This window comes from Oryx dammah, unplaced genomic scaffold (assembly GCF_014754425.2).
Source record: "Oryx dammah isolate SB20612 unplaced genomic scaffold, SCBI_Odam_1.1 HiC_scaffold_3, whole genome shotgun sequence".
Taxonomy (NCBI): domain Eukaryota; kingdom Metazoa; phylum Chordata; class Mammalia; order Artiodactyla; family Bovidae; genus Oryx; species Oryx dammah.
This window is the reverse complement of record NW_024070187.1, coordinates 43,785,338-43,806,506: the sequence shown is the minus strand read 5'-3', so window position 1 is coordinate 43,806,506 and position 21,169 is coordinate 43,785,338. Positions and strand designations below refer to the sequence as shown.

Sequence of the window (21,169 nt, the reverse complement as noted above, 5' to 3'; positions counted from 1 at the left end):
GGCTACAAATATGATAGAAGGTTACTTAAACACTTGGATGTTTGTCTCGTGGAACAAAATGTTCACTGTGGCTGGGTGCTCAGGAAATTCACATCTTTCCTTTTCCTCATCAGCAATGTGTAGACTTCTGACCTCATGCTTGTTGCCTCCATCCTGCAAGTTGGCTTTTAAACCTCCAGATGTCCATCTCATTCAGAAGGAGGGGGCAGTGGCAGCACCGTTTCCCTGATGCCTTCAATTTATTTCTCATGGTGAGAAATGTATCACAGGGCATCTCTAGATTCATGGGACTCTGACAGAGCAAGCGTGCTTAGCCTAAAATACTGCTACCCTAGCAAAATTAAATTTGCCTTATTAAGAAGGAAGAGAATGTTTATTAGGTAGGTGGCTTGCAATGACTGCAACATTGTTCAGATGTTTATCTTTAGTTCTTTAAGGCACTAAAGAAGTTCTTTAATTTGAGATTTTTACAAAGACAGCAAGAAGATTAGATGAGATGAACCAAGCTCATCCCGTGGCATTCAGTTCAGTCCAGTTCAGTCGTGTCCGACTCTTTGCAACCCCATGAATTGCAGCACACCGTGCCTTCCAACTCCCCATGGCATTAACTACTTACAATTAACTTAAGCATGAATAAAGAGGACCCAGGCTAGAAATAACCACAAAGTCTTGTATATTTCTTATCTAAAGGGAATGATGTAAACCTTAACCAGATGCAGCTAAAAGAAATATTGCACCCAGATCTTCCTTATCATCCTCGTACTGCACCATTCACAGACCTTCTCTGGGTCTCACAATGTTAAATGCTTGTTCCCCTTGAGCAGAAATGCCAATGATCCATCTATCTATCCATCCATTGTCTCTCTATCCTTCCATCATCCACCCATTTACTTATTCAATATAAGCTTTCTAAAGTACAGAGTCTTGTCAACAATACTTCTAAACCTTTACCTTTGCTAGTGATGAGGCTACTGCACAGGTCTGTGTAAATATTCCTTCAATATGCTCACAAAATTCTTTGTTTTGCTATCAGACCTGTATGGCTGCTTCCTGCCTCTCTGCCTGTCTCTGGAGCAAGCTCCAATCTTCACTAGGGGGTAGGAGCAGTTTTGTTGTCTGCCCTGACTTTTGAGAGGAAGAGAAGAGCTTTCAAGTTGAGGATTACTTGAAAAATCCCCTTGGAGACCTATCACCGACTCTTAAACTTAGGGAGATGACCAGGGCAGCAAAATTAAGCAATGACTCTCACCCTTCTCCCCAGTCAGCACTACCACCCCTTAAGCTCAGGGTTTTGCTGTTTAATCCCATGGGGGTTGTGGTGTTCCTATTTTTACCCAGAGAGAAAATAAGAGCAAGAAAAGTTAAGGAACAACTTAGTATTCCTATCTTAGGTAAGACAAAGAAATCTGCTGTCTCATCTCCAAAAATCCCAGTAAATATTATTTTGCCAAGAAATGGAGGGAGACCTGCTTCCATGAGCACATGTGAATACACATAGGTGATTTTCCCAAACATGTTAGAAGATACCTTGGAAATGCCCTGAGAGATGGTGAACAGGGGCATCGTCAGGGGAGGGGCAGAGTGGGAATTACCTGGTAGTCCAGTGGTTAAGACTCCATGTTTTCACTGCTGAGGGCTCGGGTTCAATCCCTGGTCAGGAAGCCAAGATCCCATAAGACGGGAAGTGCCTAAGAATAAAAAAAGAATCTTAAAAAGAGGGGCAGAGGAAGCAGTTTTCTCAGAGCTACTGGAATGCTGCCTCCTGGGCTCAGAGTCCTTAACATTCCCACCAAATAAAATAACTGTACTTTCAGATTTTAAAAAGGGTAGGGCAGAGAGGAGGTCTTTGGGTTATTTATTGTCCTGCAGCATGCACCCCAACAACCACTTTTTCACGTTTCATGGGTTGTTTAGATAATGGGTTAGCTGGGAATTGGCTGATGGCGGCTCCTTTACTTGTCTCTGTTGGGTTCTTTCTTGCACTTTCTGTCAGTGGGCAACTGGGTTGCCACTGGGCTGGATATCTGAGTCTCAGGTGTTCCTCTGTGTGATTATCCCTCTTGTGATGACTCATCCTCCAAGTCCTGTCCATGTGGCCTTGTTTTATGATAAGGGTACTCAAGCTTCTTAGGTGATTTGGTGGTAGAATATCTGCCTGCCAGTGCAGGAGACTTGGGTTTGAACCCTGGGTCGGGAAGATTCCCTGGAGAAGGAAATGGCAACCCCCTCCAGTATTCTTGCCTGGAAAATCTCATGGACAGAGGAGCCTCACAGGCTGCAGGCCAAAGGGTCACAAAGAGTCGGACACAAGTTAGTGACTAAACAACAACTCAGACATTATACTTGAGAGCTCAGGGCATGGCAAAAGGTTCAGGCCTTCTTAATGCCTGGGCTCAGATTCCTGCAACATCTTTCCTCCAGATTCCATTGGTCAAGCAGTCATGGGCCAAACTAGATTAGGTGGAGGTAAATGTCTACAGTTTAGGAGTTTTAATGCTCAGACTGTCACTAGGAAAAGAAGGCATTCTGAACAAAACTGATCAATTTTACATCTTGACTTGTAGCCAGTACCAATGCCTCCTGGCAGATTCATTTAGGAGACAATCCTGACTTAGGGGACCTGGGTTGTGAAATAGGGTTATGTAAGATTTTGGAGTCAGGCTCAGAGTCAGAGAGGCTCTTATTAATACACTCATTTCCACTCTGTGATTCCACATATGTCTTTAATAATCCTTTCCTCGGGATGAAGATAAGTCCTGCTTTAAAACATCTGAAGAAACTGCAGAGCAGTGGCCTCATTCTGCTATGGCCAAGGCCGCCTTCAAGACCACCTGTAAGAGCACCCTATTTAAGCAAAATGTGTTGATTATTTTTAGCATAACTTAAGCCCCAGGAGACTAATGAGGTGTTAACAGTGTGTGTTAATTATGTGATTTTTGTTGTCTTCATTAAAGTTACAATTCTCAATCCGATTTGCCACCTGAAATCCCAGAGGAGCCACATTGCTCTTCTGACCCTGGCAGCTTTTAGTTTCCTGCACTTTGCACAATCACATAAACATATTTTGTTTTCCCTGCAGAGAATCAGCTGAGCATGGCTCCCACACTCAGAAGACCTTGGCTACCCTCTTCTTAATTCTTACACATTTTTAATCTCCGTTATGAGCAGTTGGATCTTACAATAAGGTCAAGGTGCAGAATGCTAGCGACATTAGCTCATTGTTGACTGCTTAGAGCAGACTGTCCTTCAACTCAACAGAAAACTGCCAGAGAAGCTGAAAACCAGGAAGAAGGAGAAGCACAAAAATCAGCTTTCAGTGCTTTTTGCAGTGTTTTAATTAACTGAGGAATTGTGTTGCATGCACACGACTCTGATTATTTTTAAACTTTTGCAATATATGCTATACCTCTGTCCCGAGTGACAATACATCCCATCCAGAAAAGCCTTTTCTCAGGAAGAGATAATCACCTACCCCAGACTCATCTGGAGCAGCAATCAGCATCCCTTTCATGACTGTCTGCATTGCTGATGTTCTAGAGGAACTTTATTTGGCAACGGTGTTAGGGACCTATTGCAAGTCCAGGAGGTAATGGATTCAGGATTTCAGCTGAAAACGTCTTAATGATGGCCTCATCAGGGTGAATGAAGTTGTACTGAAAATAGCAGGTGAATCTGACTGGCAAATAGGACATTATGAGTCTTCTTAGAAATTAGAATTGTCTAAAAATGGAATGGACCGTCACATGAGGTAGTGAGATCCCCATAAAAAAATCAGGGATATTGAAGTGAAGGTTCCATGTCAGAGAAAGGTTAAACTTGATATTCTTTGAGGTCTCTTCCAACTTTCATCTAGATTCCATGATTGTTCAACTGGAGCAATAGCTTTGACTTTGGAAATTTGCAAGTTGGGTTCCGTGATGAAATATGATAGAGTAGAAAGCCAGGCACTCCTGGATTCCAACCTCTGCCCTCTTACTAGGGCTGTGTTATTATGATCAAGTTACTCAAACTTTCTGTGCTGTCTAAAATGAGGGTTGAAATATATCACTTCTAAGGCTGTTTTAAGAGTCAGAAGCAATACATTTAAAATACAAGACCCAAAGTAAGCACTCAGTAAATCATAGTTCTGGTTGCTCTTAGGAGTTTGATTCTTTACTTTGTTCTTCATCCTCCACTTCAATGATACAGTCTTGATTTGTAAAAACAGGAGAAATGGAGGTCTCAGAAAGTTATTGGTAAAAGATCAAGCTTGTACAATTGAACAATGAAGGCAGAGCAGGTCTTCATGCTACATCAACAGGTAGAAAGAAGTCACATGCCTAACCCAAGGACATATGACCCTTCCCCCAATCTGCCTCACCCACTCCACCAGGGCTCCCAGACATTCTGCTATGTCATCTGTCCACAGGGGAGAGTCAATCCAGATGCCGGTTGCCCTCTGGAAAGATGTTCCCACTGATGGTGAATTTAGCTCAACCAATGGAAGCCTCTAGAAAGCTAGCATTTGAAGAGCTGGGCTAGAATCTGTATTTGTAGACTTTAATTGTGGCCTGCCACTAACTCATTGTTTACCTGTTTACCTGTGTATCTTGGGCTTTGTAGAGGGAATACATTCATCCATTTAGATCTTTGTATCCCCCTTTGTCCACATGGTTCAAAATTTTAAAGTACAAAAATGGTATACGTGACACAAATTAATATATCTACAAAACAGAAACAGACTCACAGACATAGAGAGCAGGCTTGTGGTTGCCAAGGGGAAGGCAGGTGTGGGAGGGAAGGACTGAGAGTTTGGGATTAGCAGATGCAACTATCATATATAGGATGGATAAACAACTACATGCTACTCTACAGAACAGGGAACTATATTCAATATACTATAATAAGCCATAATAGAAAAAAATTATGTATAATGGAGTCACTTTGCTATACAGCAGAAATTAACATAATATTAAATAAATCAACTGTAGTTCAGTAAAATTATTTTTAAAAGGCATACAACAAAAAAGGCCTCCCTGGTGGCTCAGTGGTAAAGAATCTGCCTGCAATGCTGGAATCCCTGGGTCAATAGGATGCCCTGGAGCAGGAAATGACAACCCACTCCAGTATTCTTGCCTGGGAAATCCCATGGAGGGCCTTGGCAGGCTACAGTCCATGGGGTTGCAAAGAGTTGGACAAAACTTAGCATCTAAACAACCCACCAGCACATACAATGAAACGGGACCCTGATGCTTTGTTGCCCATGTACCCAGTTCTCCTTTCCAGAGACAACTAGTTTATACAATACAGTTTATATGTATAGAATCCCAGACACATTTTTTTAACTTGAGGTAAAATTCACATATGGCAATTTTATTTAAAGTGTACAATTCAGTGGCATTTGGTGTATTTACAATGTGCAGTCATCACGTCTCTAAAACTTTTTCAGCACCCCAGAAAAAGCAAAAGATAAAATTAACTGTTATGTTCAGTGCAGTTCAGTCGCTCAGTCGTGTCTGACTCTTTGCGACCCCATGAATTGCAGCACGCCAGGCCTCCCTGTCCATCACCAACTCCCGGAGTTCACTCAAACTCAAGTCTATTGAGTCAGTGATGCCATCCAGCCATCTCATCCTCTGTCGTCCCCTTCTCCTCCTGCCCCCAATCTCTCCCAGCATCAGGGTCTTTTCAAATGAGTCAGCTTTTCGCATCAGGTGGCCAAAGTATTGGAGTTTCAGCTGAAGCTGAAACTCAGCTTCAGCATCAGTCCTTTCAATGAACACCCAGGACTGATCTCCTTTAGGATGGTCTGGTTGGATCTCCTTGCAGTTATGTTATCACTACCCATTTCTCCCCCACTAGCCTCCCACTGAAATGGCACCCCACTCCAGTACTCTTGCCTGGAAAACCCCATGGGCAGAGGAGCCTGGTAGGCTGCAGTCCATGGGGTCGCTACAAGTCGGACATGACTGAGCGACTTCACTGTCACTTTTCACTTTCCTGCACTGGAGAAGGAAATGGCAACTCACTCCAGTGTTCTTGCCTGGAGAATCCCAGGGACGGAGGAGCCTGGTGGGCTGCTGTCTATGGGGTTGCACACAGTCAGATACGACTGAAGCGACTTAGCAGCAGCAGCAGCCTCCCGCCTTGGTAACCACTAATCTGCTTTCCATCTTCATGAATTTGCCTATTCTGGATACTTCCTATAAAAGGAATCATACAATACATGACCTTTTAGCTTCTCTCACTTATAATGTTTTCAGGGTTCATCCAAGTTGTAGAGTGTATCACTACTTCGTTCTTTTTTATGGCTGAATAACATTCTGTTGTATGTATATGCCACAATTTGTTTATTCATTTATCTGCTGATGAATGACCTTTGAGTTGTTTTCAGCTACTGATTGTTATGAATAATGCTGCTATAGTCTTTTGTGTACAAGTTTCTGTATGGATTTCTTTTGCATATATACCTAGGAATAAGATTTCTGGGTCATACAGCAATAGAATAGAATTTAAATATTGAGAAATAGGAAGCTTTTAAACATGCAGTTTCCTCTATGTTCACACAGTTGCTAGCATACTACACGTATTGTGTTGCATTTTGCTTTACTTGACAATGGGCTCAATAGATCTTTTCCGTGGTATGCTGGTAAATAGTTAACAACCAGCTTTTGTGAGGTAGGGAGTGCCTTGATTGGTAGCATTTACGGATGTCCGTGGTGTAACTGCTACCATGGTCAGTTTCAAGCTGTGTGAGGTCACTGAGGACAGAGTTAGGAAGAGAAGTTAATTATCTGCGCTCGTGAACTGGTCCAAGCCACCTCCATCACACAGCTAGATCTTTCCATATCAGGGCATGAAGAGCTGCCTCATTCCCTTTCATGGCTGTGTAGCAGGTCATTTTAAGATGTACTATAATTTTTTAACCAGTCCCTTGTGGTAGACACTCAGGTGGTTTCCAGTCTTTTACTTCCACAATCCAGACTTTAATGGATAACCTTGTCTGCATGTCATTTTGCTCACGTGCAAATATAGCAGAGGACATGGTTCCATGACTTCATAAGAGGCACTATGGGGAGAAAGTCTCAAAAGACAATTTATTCCTTCACTGGACAATTTTGGCTCTTAGGAAAAATTCTATGCAAAGAAATTGTCTGTTTTACCCCAGTTTCCTCGTGAGTAAAATAGAGGCAAATTAGCCACTTGCCAGTGTCAAAGAATTAATGTAAAACTTTAAAATGAAAAACATGTTTTTCTTCTGAAAGATCATAATTTGTGTTAACACAAAGTGACATGGTTTACACTTGGTGACCTCAAGCACTGTCACAAGTAGGTGGGTGAGAAAAAAGTCCATTCCTGGGACATTGTGACCCTGTTCTGGAATCCATAAGGGTGAGACTCCCAGCAGAGGGATCCAATGAAATGATTAGAAATAGGATAGTTGTAGAGTTTCAATGCAGTTCTTCTTTAGATTATTTGACCAAGGAGCTGGAAGACAGTGTTTCTCAGCTATCTTGTTGCACTTCAGCCTCATCTGGGAAGCTTTTAAAATCCTGATGTCCAAGCCACAGCCTGGATGGATTAAATCATGCTCTGCAGTTAGAAACACAGGCACCTGTATTTTTTAAAGCTCCCCTTGGTGAGTCCACTGTTTAGCCAAGATTGAGAAGAGAATATGAGCAGGGAATCATATTAGAGAAATAGGGAAACACATTGGTATTAGTCCAGGGGAAAGCCAATGGGATTTATATGTACAAAGAAAGAGATTTATTCTAAGAAATTGGCTCATGTGGTTATGGAGATAGAAAATCCAAAATCTGCAGAATGGGCCTGCAGGCTGGAGACCAGAGAAGAGAATGCTTCAGTTCAGGTCTAAAGGCCACTTGTTGCTGAATTCCCTCTTGTTTGGGGAGGTGCATCTTCTGTTCTATTCATACCTTCAACTGATTAGATGAGGCCCACCCACAATATAAAGTGCTATCTGCTCTGTTCAAGGTCCACTGATTTAAATGTTAATCTCATCCAAAAACCATTCACAAGAATGTTTGAGCACATATCTGGGCACCATGGCCCAGCCAAGTTGATACACAAAATTAACCATCACAATTTAACAGTTGTTTGGAAATATTCAAAACTTTCATCTTTAGGGTATAGGGACAGGAATTCAGGGTTATTTAAAGGTATATTTCCCTGAGTTGGTTACAAAAAGATGCCCTCTTAAATTCCTTAGCTTCATCCCTAGAGGAACCACTTACCTGTTACTTGTAAGCCCTATTCCCAGAACCCACAGATTTTATTAAAATTAAGAATTAGGAGAAGATAAGGTATTTTGTTCCATCATCTTGGAATTGGATGTTTTTATTAAAAGATTATCAACTTTTTTGCCAGCAGGAGTGAGTGTTGTAAATTGTGCACAGAGATTTACTAGAGTGAATGTAAAAAGGTTGATCTTAGGTCAGAAACATATTCCTTTAAGAAAATCTGATTCCTTCTGCTCTCTTGAAAGAACTCCAGCAGCAAAACCCAGAATTAAAAAGATTAGTGTTGAGAGTTCTGTTGGTCTCAGCAGGAAGGACTATGGGGTTTATTGGGAAAATCTAATTTTCCCTTCTCTCCTTGATAAAAGGGCTTCCGAGTCTTTCCATGTCACCAGCAATAGGGTTTGCTTCATTCAGGAGTAACTCCCCATGACTGGGAGTTTAAAATCCAGATTTTCTAAGCAGCTGATCATCAGGTTGCCTGAATATCCCAAGGTGTTTGATTTCAAGTAGCCTTTGAATTGGGTTAGGAATCAAGGCTCTGTAGTGATTTTAGCCATGTGCTTCCATCTGCCTTTGCACCTCACGCTCTTGTTCACACTCCATTTCAGAATCAGATATTCAGCCCAGTGAGGCGATCCAGGCCACGAGGAAATGCAGGGGATCTGAGGACCACACTGAGCCTCTCTCTGTGGCCATATGTGATGCTCTGATTCCCAGAGGTTGTGGGTTCCACCCCAAGCCGTGTCCAACCTGTGGAGCTAGCTGCCTGATAAAGCTGGGACTGCTGTGAGTCACCAGGAAACTGAGTCAGCCTCATTGATTTGGAGTAGGAGGGTGTGGGCTGAGCTTGTGGGCACCTTGAATGAGGATTTGTGGTCATGGAAATAGTTCCATTTTGCCAGCTACAAATCAGCCAGCATTCATTCGGTCCAGAAGCAGAAGAGCTGAAGTTAAAAATAAGTCAACCTTTTCATTTTAGGCAAGGCTGAGCACACCCTGAAATGGGAATTGGGTATCATATAGACCTGCCTCGCTCTGGAGACTCAGGAGGCAGAGGTAGGGGATGGAGGACAAGGAGCACTAACCCAAGATCTCACCTCCCTCCATACCCTCCCTGACTATGCTATGTGGAAAGTGGTGGATGGGAAGGTATGTGGACCTATCTGTCTGGCAGGGAAGATGGCCTGAACTGAAGCAGAGTTGACCTCCTCTCCTTTTCTCAGCTAAAGCTTGGGGGATCCAGAGCCTCAGTCTTCTCTCTGTACCTGGTCAGAAGATGGCATCACAGTAAGAGCACCTGTGCTGTATGTAAGTTATGTGTATATCAGTACTCAGCTACTCCCATTGTTAAAACACTGGAATATTTTCACGCTCCTTGGTAAAGGTATATTGACCCTAGCCCTCTGTTTGTCTCACTGCTACCGGCTACCCAGCACCTCCTCTGGGATTTCATGAATTGCCCCAGTAACTAAAGGGTTGATGTATTTCCCCAGTGGTTCAGCAGTAAAATAATTTGCCTGCAATTCAGGGGACGTGCAGGAGATCTGGATTCGATCCCTGGATCGGGAAGATCCTCTGGATAAAAGAAATGGCAACCCACTCCAGTATTCTTGCCTGGGAAATCCCGCGGACAGAGGAGCCTGGTATGCTACAGTCCATGGGGTCGCAAAGAATCCAACACAACTTAGCGAATAAACAACAACCACAGCAAAGGGTTGATTCCTTGTGCAGCGGGACATCCAGAAAAACGAATTCCATCTGTTCTCTTAAACAAACAAACAAAATCTCCAGTATCAAAATCCAGAATTCAAAAGGATTAGTGGTGAGGGTTCTTTTGGTCTCAACAGAAAGGAATCCATGGTTTGGGGTGGCCAGGGGGGGAAATCATGAACAACCCAATTATCCTTTCTCTTCTTTATAAAAGGATTTTGGAATTTTTCCATGTCATTAGCTGTGAGATTTTCTTTCTTCCATAAATTACTGGAAGCTTCAGTGGCAACTACATCCTTTGGGATTAGTCCTAATTAATACAGTAGCAGTTAAGTATAGTGGCCATCAACACTGGGTATAGATGTAGGTGTGGTCCACCTGAAGAAGGTGTTGGGCTGGTAACCCCAGGGACTGTATACACAGCCTTGCCTACTTAGCAGAAAATGCTCCTCTGTTTCATCCCAGCATTGTCCTGCTAGTTCAGTCAACTGGGTATCATCTCCCATGTTCTGGGACACAGGCTCTTGAGTCCAGCCACTCAGGCATCTTCATCATGCCTCTGTATGGAGCCTCTGCCCCCAGTGGCCCTCTGTTGGTGATTTCACCACTATGGGCAGTCTGAAGTGAGGGCTCCCTTTCTCGTGTCCACTGAATCCCAAATGTGGGCAGGTCCTTCCACGTGGCCCCACAGAGGATCAGAGACCAGGATGTCATTTTTTTAACAGGTGTGAGAGTGATGCAGGGAAGTAAATTACAGATCAAAGCTCATAGTTCTGATGGGCCTGGACCTATCCTGGCATCCTAAACAGGTCAGTTTCCCTGACATGCAGCCACCTGGCTGCTCTGGGGCTAAGACGAGCTTCCCCCATCTGCCATCAGAAAGGCCAAGATGTCCCCACATTTTAGAGTTCAGGCCAGGTGACTCGGCGTATCTTAATAACAGGGAGGAAAGGGGTTTCTCACCTAGCTCTAGGGCCCCCAGTAAGACTCCAACAGCTTGATCGAGGTGAATCGGCACTGGGTTCAACCAGGTCTCTTGCCAAGGGTCCAAGCATCCTGCAAAGGACGGAAGCAACGAGGTACAGACCCCACTTACCGTCAGGATGTTTGTTACATTGTCATCCCCATTTTATAAAAGAGAAACTGAGTCCTGGAAAGGTTTAGTAACTCAGCTAAGCTCACATAGCCTGCAAAGCTTCTAAGACCATATGCCTGAATGAACACTCTAAAACCTGAACTTTTAACCACTACACAAAGCCCTTTTCTTATGTGGATCTGGAGAGCTGTTAAACATCTTCAGTCTGTTGCAAATGTGCAAAAGGCATATGGCGTTCATGAGTTAAGAAGGAAGTTGAGCTTGAAGGCTTCTGGTGGGTTTCATAGGGAACGGAAACCAACAATGGGGAGCTTAGAGCCTCCTCCTCATCAGTGGAACTCTGGAAATTTTCCAGTTCATTCCTTGACCATCATATCAGTAGTGTCAGGAGAGGCAGCTTGTGCCACAGCAGTATTGTTCTTGAGTTCTTCAGCTGCCATGTTTCCTCGCACATTATTCTATGCAGCTGTTTAAGATTAGCAAACACACGTACGATGATCACAAACAGGGTCGTCAAACATAAGACCCTGATCTACCACATTCTCCAGTTTCTTGTGTATCAGTCTTCTTCCGACTGTGATAAAGTTCCATTTGGGATGAGTATGGTTTTTCTGCTGATTTTTTCAAATCAGATTCCTCATTGCTGTGTCTTTCTGCCTTGTATCCTTCAAATGCCTCCATCACTTGGGTCAGTAAATTCAGTTCTCTGACGTAACAAAGGTTAGAAAGCAGAAACATGGAATCACTTAGATCTGTGTTATATATGTAGTTTCCCTTCCTTCCATCTTTCCTTCCAAATATAAAATAAATGAAGAAAAATATTCCATAATAACAAAATTGTTTTAATAATTTTTTCATTCTTTTCAGCATTTTCCATATGCCCCTTGTGTATTGCTCTATTGACAGTATACATGCAATTCTGTAGAATTTGATATATTGTCTGGAGATTTTAAAACATATCTGTAAATTATTTGCCACTCCTCTCTTTAAGAGGTGGCTTCTGTCTCTCGTCTCCTCTAACCTCGGATGACTTAGTGACCTCCTTGTAGCCAATAGAATGCAGCAAAAGTGATGCTGTGTAACTTTCAGAACTGGGTCAGACAAGGCCACAAAGCTTTTGTCTGGTTCTTTGGGGATGTTAGCTCTAGGGGAAACTGGCAGCATGTAAGAAGGCCAAGTATCCTGAGACTGCCATGCTAGGAATCCCACACGTAGACACTCTGACCGACAGCCCAGATGAGCTTGCAGCTGACAGCCAGCATCAACTGCTAACTGTATGAGCGAGCCATCTTGGACTTCTAGCCCAGGCTGACATGTTACTGCAACTGCATGAGTAATCTCAAGCGAGAACTGCTCAGCAGAGCATTTTTCAAGTTTCTAACACACAGAATCATGAGTAAAATAAAACCGCTGGTTTAAGCCACTAAGTGCTGAGCCAGTTTTCCATACAACACTAGTAACCAAACTGAATTTTGGTACCTGGAAATGAGCAGCTGCTATAATAAAAACCTAAAATGTGACATTGATACTGGGCAAAGTATAAGGGCTGCTGGAAGGGCCATGAGAAGTATGGCAGTGAGAGCTTGAACGAATGCAAGGAAAATGTTACAAGGAACTAAAGGAAAGGGGACTGTTGTTATTCGGTGGTAGAAAGTTTAGCAAAACCATCACCTGCAGTGATGTGGAAAGTAGAAAATGCACTCAATGAACTTTATGCTTCGGGTACGAAAACTTCCAGGCAGAGTGTTTAAGATGCCACCTGGCTTCTTTGGAGCTGCCTTTAATAAAATGAGAGTAGAATGATATAAACAGATTAACTGAAAAACCAACTATACAGTTTTCAAGTAGAATTTGGAGGAAATACAAATGGCACAAGAGAATATTTGTATCCAACAGAAGATTGAAAGTAAAAACAAGCCCAGGAAAAAGATTTTCAGGAAAATGTAGTCACAGGGTAAAAATGAATCCAGAAAGGGTGAGTTTAAAACAGTCTTTTAAAGATTTCAGAAAGATCCAAGGTGGTATCTCAAAAATATCATCAACTGGATAAAAAAATTGTCTAAGGACCTTAAGGCCACTCTTTGTAAACCATACCTCTTAAATGATAGACTCTCAAGGATGTTGCCATTAGCAGATTTATAAAGGGTCTACCTCAAAGACCTTTTGTGAATTTTATCTAATGAAGGAAACAATAATATTTCATAAAGACCCACAAAATTTTCAAGAGAATTTTACTTGCAGAAGCAATACCACCTTGAACTGAAAAAGACAGCATCAACATGAAATGGGAAAAAAAAAGGCTTTTGGAACTCCAGCCCTTCTGTGAGAAAGAAGCAGAATGAGAAAGCTACCCAGCTGCAAATAGACTGTTTATTATAGAAAAGGAAGGACTATGCAAAGCCACCTATAGAGTCAATGCAATCCATATCAAAATTCCAATGGGATTTTTCAAATAAAAGAAAAAATAATCTGAAAATTTGTAAGGAATCACAAAAGACTCCAAATAGCCAAAGCAATCTTGAGAAAGAAAAACAGCTGGCAGTCTCACATTTCCTGATTTCAAACTATACTTAAAAAATATAATAATCAAAACAGTATGATTTTGACAAAAAGATAGACACATAGACCAATGGAACAAAATTGAGAGCCCAGAAATAACTCCTTGCATACATGGTCAACTAACACTTGACTGGAAGTCAACAATACTCAAAAGGGAAAGGATAGTCTTTTAAATAAATAATGGTGTGAAAACTGGATAACTACATACAGGAAGTAAATGAAATTGGACCCCTATCTTATACCATTCACACAAAATTAAAATGGATTAAAAACTTAAACATAAGACCTGAAACCATATAACTTCTAGGAAAAAAGCTAACTAGAAGAAAACAGAGGAAAAAGCTCTTTGACATCAGTCTTGACCATAGTTTTTTGGACATGACACAGAAAGCACAAACAACAAAACTAAAATGTAATAAAAACTAAAATATTAACAAGTGGGATTACATCAAACTAAAAAATTAAGGGGGAGCCCTGTGCACTGTTGGTGGGAATGTAAATTGGTTCAGCACTATGGAAAACACTATACAGTTTCTCAAAAACTTACAAATAGAACTACCATATAATCCAGCAATTCTACTTCTGAGTATATATCCAAAGGGATTGAAAATAAGATATCAAATAAATAACTGCCTTTCTGTGTTTATTGCAGCGTTTTATTCACAACAACCAAGATACAGAAGCAGCCTAAGTGTTCATCCACAGATGAAGGAAAGAAGAAAGGATATACCAAGTGGGATATATCTATATATACACACAGTGGAATATTATTCAACCATAAAAAAGAAGGAAATCCTGCTATTTCTGACAAGTCAGACAGATAAATGCAAATATGATATGGTCTCACTTATATGTGGAATCTAGAAAACCAAACTCCTAGGAACAGAGAGTAGAGTGGTGTGGGAGAAATTGGGAAGATGTTGGTCAAAAGATACAAACTTGCAGTTGGAAGATGGGTTCTGGGAATCTAATCACTGCAGCGTGATATAGTTAACAATTGTATTATACAATTAAAAGTGGCTAAAAGAATAAATCTTAAATGTTCTCACTACAAGAAAGAAACAGTAATTATATATAACACATGATGGATGTGTTAGTTAAGGCTACAGTGGTAATCATTATTGCAATATATGTATATCAGATCAAAACATTGCATACTTTAAACTGACACAATGTTATGTGTAATTATATCTCAGTAAAAATTTAAAATTTTTTAAAATTACTACAGCTGCTTCCTGGTTCCTTTTCTCAAATACAGGTAATAAAAATAACCACCTTCCTCATTTTCTTTCATTTGGATTATTTCCTTAGAATAAATTTCCAAAAGGAAAATAACCAACTGAAAGCATATGAACATTTTCATAATGTCTAATTCACAGTGCCAAATTACTTTCCTAAAAGATAGTACCAATTTTCCCACCAAAACCGTATGGGTATAGCAGTTTAACTGCAACTTCACCAGCTTTGGATATCATAATTTTAGGTATATTTAAAAGCATCACAAATCCAAAGCTGTTCTTGTGGATCTATTGTAAAATTCCAATACCCTAAACCTAGAAAAGAATCCATTCTAGTTGCAGCCACAGATCTCCCTCAGCTCAGTCTAACCCAGTTCTCTATCACCTGGTTGATGTTTTCCTTTTTATCCAAACAAAATTATTCTATTGTATTTTGAGCCTCTTTCTGGAAGGCTGGCCAAGAAGAAGGGCTATTTTCCCTCTGCGTTGCTTACACGCCTCTCAAAAATAGCCCTGAACTAGGATTTCCCTGGTGGTCTGGTGGCTAAGACTCCATGCTTCTAACACAGGAGATCCAGGTTGGGTCTTTGGTCCAGGAACTAGATCCCACATGCCACAACTTAGAGTTCGCAGGCTGCAACTGAAGATCCCATGTCCCACAACTAAGACCTGGGCAGCCAAATAAAATAAATAAAAATAAATATTTAAAAAATAGCCCTGAATTATACTGACTTTCTAGGCTTCTCTGGTGGCTTAGCTGGTAAAGAATCCACCTGCAATGAGGGAGACCTGGGTTCAATCCCTGGGTTGGAAAGATCCCCTGGAGAAGGGAACAGCTACCCACTCCAGTAGTCTTGCTTGGAGAATTCCACGGACTCTATAGTCCATGAGGTCACAAAGAGTCGGACGTGACTGAGCGACTTTCACTCTGGTCTACCTGGATCCTGCTATCATTACCACTTACTGAGAGTTTACTGTGAACCAGCTGCATGTTGAACTGTTGTTTCATTCTTTTCCTTGCCAGCTAGACTTTATTCCTCTTTTTCAGATAAGGACTAGAAATCAGAGTCATTAGGCAACTTGTCCGGATCACAATTTGTAAGTGATAGAGACAGAATTTGAACCCACGCTTTAGGCCACTACGTTTCACTGGCAATCTATTGACTGTTTCCTTCCCACTCACCCAGACTTTCTGGAAGGAAGGACGAAGGCAGTGGAAAATACCCATTTGCTCCTTTCAAAATTGTTTACTTCCTCCAAGTACTGTCCTGACCCCTATTTTTGAGCCATCCCAACTCAAAAGTCAGCATCTAGGTTTTAACCGTGTCTGTTTCACCACATGAGAATGATATTAAGGTTCATCTTGATGTACATTTTGTTTAGAAATGTTGGAGAGAAAGTAAAAGTGAGGGTGCCTATGTCAATATATGAATGTCTTTTCTGAAAAATTTTTTCAAGAGTCAGAAAATTTTATACTTCTTAAATAAAGTGGGAAGAAAACAAAATATTTTAAGTTATTCTGCTTTTTTGCAGTCCTTTATATTTCTTCTCCTTCCTTGGGATAAGCTGAGGTATGAAATATTGAAGCCAAAGGACGAGATCACTGAGAGATTGGAGAGTGAGCTGTAAACATGACTTGGCTTGTCTGGAATGCGAGCTCCATGAAGGTGAGGTCTGTGCCTCTTCATTGCTATGTCCCCTTTACCAGCAGCTGAGACTCAGTAGGCACTCATATCTGTGAAATGAATGAATGAGCCACATGGCTTCCTGCCCAACAGTCCTCTAAGTCTTTACAGCTGAGGTAGCTTGTCACATGACTTCAGATTCATCAACTGCCATGGAACCAGTCCTGGGTGCTTGATACTCAAAGCCTTGTCCCTGGACCAGGGCCTGGAAGCTTGTCCAGAATCCCAAGTCTCCCCTTCCCAAACTGGATGAATCAGAATCTACATTTTAACAAGATCTCTAAGTGATTCATACCCATGTAAAAATGTCTTAATGACTGTCTAGGCCAGTCTCAGAATGTGGTCTCTGAAGCAGCATCATCAGCCTCAGCTAAGAGCCTATTAGAACATCTACTGAATCGGAACCTTTGAAGCAATATACGCTTGTAACCTCCAGGAGGTTCAGATACATTTTAATATTTAGAACCATTGACACAGCTTCATCACTCTGCTCTTAATTTCACTCAAACTTTAGATCTTGGCTGTAGTAACCAGACCGTTTTCTTTTTTCGTATAACCAGATCTTTACTTGAACCGCTTGAAAGTGGCAAGGCTACTTTCTTTTAAAGCTTTGCATTTCAGATTTGGATAGTTCTGAAAATTCTTCCTTACCAGTTGTATGTAGATTGACATTTTCTATTCTGTTCCAAACGCAATGAAAAACTTCATTTTTCTGATCCAGTCCTTAAAGGGTCCAGATATAAAATTCTAAATGTGAGTTTCAGAACACGGGAACAGATCATGTCAAGACTGTCCAAGCCTGTGAAGACAGCAATTCCCTGTACGAAGATGCTCAGAAGGGACATGAGAAAGGTGAAGTCTGGCGTTTCCCTGATTCATTCACCTGCAAGGCTGCATGTGTCCAGTAGAGGGCCTCTTTCTAGTTCACCTGTAAAAGTGTTGGATGAGCCTGCAGAGGTCCTGAATCTTACTCCTGTGGTGCATGGAAGATTATTTAAATATACCATAGGATGCATGCACGCTAAGTCGCTGCAGTCGTGTCAGACTCTTTGTGACCCTATGGGCCCTAGCATAGCCCAGGTCCCTCTGTGCATAGGATTCTCCAGGCAAGAATATTGGAGTGGGTTTCCATGCCCTCCTCCAGAGGATCTTCCTGACCCAGGGATCGAACCGAAGTCTCCTGCGGCCCCTGTTTTGCAGGCAGATTCTTTACCGCTGAGCCCGGGGAAGCCCATTCAGTAGGGTGCCACAGTCTTAAGATCAATGCAATGCATGAAGCTTTAACATTTTCTGTGCTCTGCACTTCCACCTTGATTACAAGTGATGGATTACTCTCCTTTGCTCCTTCTGACAGTTGTAGAACTGTTTGCTCTTCTTCTAATTCCCACTCTTTCCTCCTGGTTCACTGTTAGTCTCTCACTTGTCAGCTACTTGATCTCTTCTTTAAGGTTTTATTAGTGTATCTTCTTCCATTTCTCTGAGCTCTTACACATGGTTCTGCAAATTCTTTTAAAACTCAAACATTTTTCAGCCAATAAATGCCTAAAGTACACATAGTTTTTTATAAATAGGGTTTGTACAGTGAGTTAAAACAGGAAATATATATGTCTGTATATACGTAAGTCATATAGCAATCACCTACCTGCCGCTTATCAGTGTCGGTACTTATAAACTAACATCTATGGTTTTCACAAAGAAACATGCTTTGACTGAGATTATAAGATGAAAACACATTTCCTAGTGACCCTGGGGGAAATTTAAGTATTCCACTTAAAGGGATATGGAATTAAAATGTGTCTACTTGTAGTTTCTGCCCATTGATCCTAGCTGTCACTGGCAGCAAAGAGAATGAATGTTGTCCTTCCTCCTCCTGTCTACCCTGGAGATCTTTAAGGATAGTTATCATACCTCCCCTCCTCTATTTCATCCTCTTAATCCCTCCTCCATAAACAAAACGCCCTCCGTTCCTCCCATTGTTTATCATGTGGCAGTTTCAGTTTGCCATCTTGATTGTTCTCCTCTGAACAGATTCTTTTTAGTCTATAGCACATGAAATAGATGATGCCAAAATAAGATATAACTTGGAGTGCTCAGAGAAGCATGGAATAAAGAAAGAATAAAGAAAGAAATATCATCTCCCTTGTTTAAGATAATATACCTCTATTGCTGCTGCTGCTGCTAAGTCGCTTCAGTCGTGTCTAATTCTCTTCAGTCGTGTCCAGCCCACCAGGCTCCCCCGTCCCTGGGATTCTCCAGGCAAGAACACTGGAGTGGGTTGCCATTTCCTTCTCCAGTGCAGGAAAGTGAAAAGTGAAAGTGAAGTCGCTTAGTCATATCCCGCTCTTAGCGACCCCATGGACTGCATCAATGTTACTTAATATCACAGATTGCTTACTTAAGCCCCCACATCCTGCTGCTGGCCCTCATCAAACAAAACCCTAGTTTCTCATGCATGATACTGGTAAGGAGGCCATTGCTACACAATGTTGCTTTGCGTGATTTTCAGTAGGGCTTCCTCTTACTGTAGCTTCTGGGGATTTCCAGTCTCTTGCCCTTCCAGAAAAGACAGCCAGCAGCCAAGTCTCTCTATGCCACGTTCCTAGGTCCAGTCCCAATTCAGTCTCAGGACAGCTCAGGACAGCCTTTGTAACGATTGCTGGCTGTTTATTCACCAGCAGGCTTGAACACTTGATTTTTAACAAGAGCCACAAAAATGAAGTGCTATCTACGAGGAAATCTGGTGACAATGATTTGTTATTATTACTTCTATTCCCAGCCCAGATGGTTCTCCAGATGAAATGGATAAAAAAAAACTGGATCCTCTTTGTGGATAGTGACAGGTGCAGACTTGGCCCCTCCAGTGGGATCTCATCAGACACACAGCACACCGCTGGCTCAGGAGCTTCCCACAGGCACGTGCGTGCTGTAGCAATCCTGAGAACTGTCAAGTGAATAATTGGCCTCTTATCTGGAGTCTTTAGAAGATTCCCTTCTGCACATCCTTTGAAAAGCTGTATCAGTCAGGTTCTTTGTTTGCAAGCAACAGAAACAGGGTCTGGCTAACTTGAGCAGAAAAGGTATTTTTTGAACAAACATAGTGGGGGTCTTTCCACAGTTGATAAAAGGCCAGACAACCAGGCTTTGTATATAATGAGAAGCAGGGGAATCCCAGAAATGTAAGTAGCAAGAGATAATTGACAATCTTATCAAGGTGTGGCTAAAATAAAGGAACTGCAACTTCTTATTTTCTGACTTTGTATCACACCCATCAAGATTCAAAATTTGAGTCCAGGGACTTCCCTGGTGGGCCAGTGGTTAAGAATCCACCTTGCAATGCAGGGGACACAAGTTCAGTCTCTGGCCAGGGAACTAAGATCTCACATGCCTGTGAGCTACAAAGTCCACGTGCTGCAGCTACTGAGCCAGCACATCGCAACCAGAGTCTGTGCGCTGCAACGAATGACCCCACATGACACAAAGAAGGTCCCTCATGCCACAGCTAAGACCCGACACAGCCAAATGAATAAACAAATGATGTTTTACAATAGATACATAAAATTTGAGCCCAGAGAGTTTGACGTCTCACTTATGTCTTAGGTGTATCTCCTGGATAGAAAAGGGTGCGGCCTCGGGTTAGCAGTCTCAGCAAAGCAACACACAATAGAGACATAAGGACATAAAATTATATTGAAAAGGTGGGATTTCCAGAATGGCAGAGAGAGGAGCTCAATAAATTCTTTCTGTCCCAAACAACTGTAAAACCAGATAGAAATGTCAAAAACAACTTTGAGACCCTAAACAGTGTCCAAAGACAAGCAACAAAACTGAGATGTGTTTATTCAAGTAAGCCTACTGAAACCTGGCTAAGGACAGTTGGACTCTATGATATTTCAACCCACAGATACTCCCATCATCCCTTCAGTTGCATCAATATCAGAGGTCTACCAGGGCAGGACAAGCTCTGAAAAACCAACTACATTTTTTTTTAGAGAAAGCTGACACGATTTGGAGTGGAGCATGGAAAAAATCCCATGCCTTCAGACACCATGATTAACAGTACTGATTGTATTAGCAAACAAATGGGAAAGGTTAATGTGACAGCTAGTCTTTAGGCTGTGATATTGTTTGGGACATTGGTAGAAGACGACTTAGAAGCATAGCCAGAAATTTGACAATGATATTAAAGGAACTGGATAGGCATAGTTGGCCTCAATAAGCTTCAGCCTATCCCCAGAGATCTCAAAAGCTGTAACCATGCTCTAGGCTAAGTGCATATCCAAGAGAGGCTGGAGAAGATTTTAGCTATGTACATATGCCTGAATAATGTGTGATTTTGCGTACAAACAGAAAAGACACAAACAGGCATAAAGTATAAGCAAGGGCAGATGTATAACCTGCTTGAATTTAAATGTGTTTTCAAATCCATACAGAGGTCCAACAGCCAGGGGTAGAAGCTTTACTGACTGAAGGTGCTGAATAAAACCTCTGACCAATTAGTAAGCTATGCTGAACTAAGGGTTAATTGTAGGAAGGCAAACTTAGAAAGGAAAGCAAGAACAAAAAACAAAATTAGCAAAGATATGCAAAGACTGAAGTTGAGAGACTCTACAGAATAAGTCAAAGCAAGTCAATAAACAAACA

At 41.7% G+C, this 21,169-nt stretch overlaps 1 protein-coding gene across 15 annotated transcripts in view; it reads right to left on the bottom strand.

Annotated features, from left to right (window-relative positions):
* Window positions 1-21,169, bottom strand: part of SOD3 (superoxide dismutase 3) — an 86,627-nt gene that overhangs the window by 33,272 nt on the left and 32,186 nt on the right. For 3 of the 15 annotated variants that reach the window (XM_040237944.1, XM_040237945.1, XM_040237954.1), the window contains exon 2: window positions 10,914-11,006. The exons of the other annotated variants lie outside the window; for them this stretch is intronic. The gene's annotated coding sequence lies outside the window, so the exon portion shown is untranslated. The remainder of the gene's footprint in view (window positions 1-10,913; window positions 11,007-21,169) is intronic. 15 annotated transcript variants of the gene reach the window in all.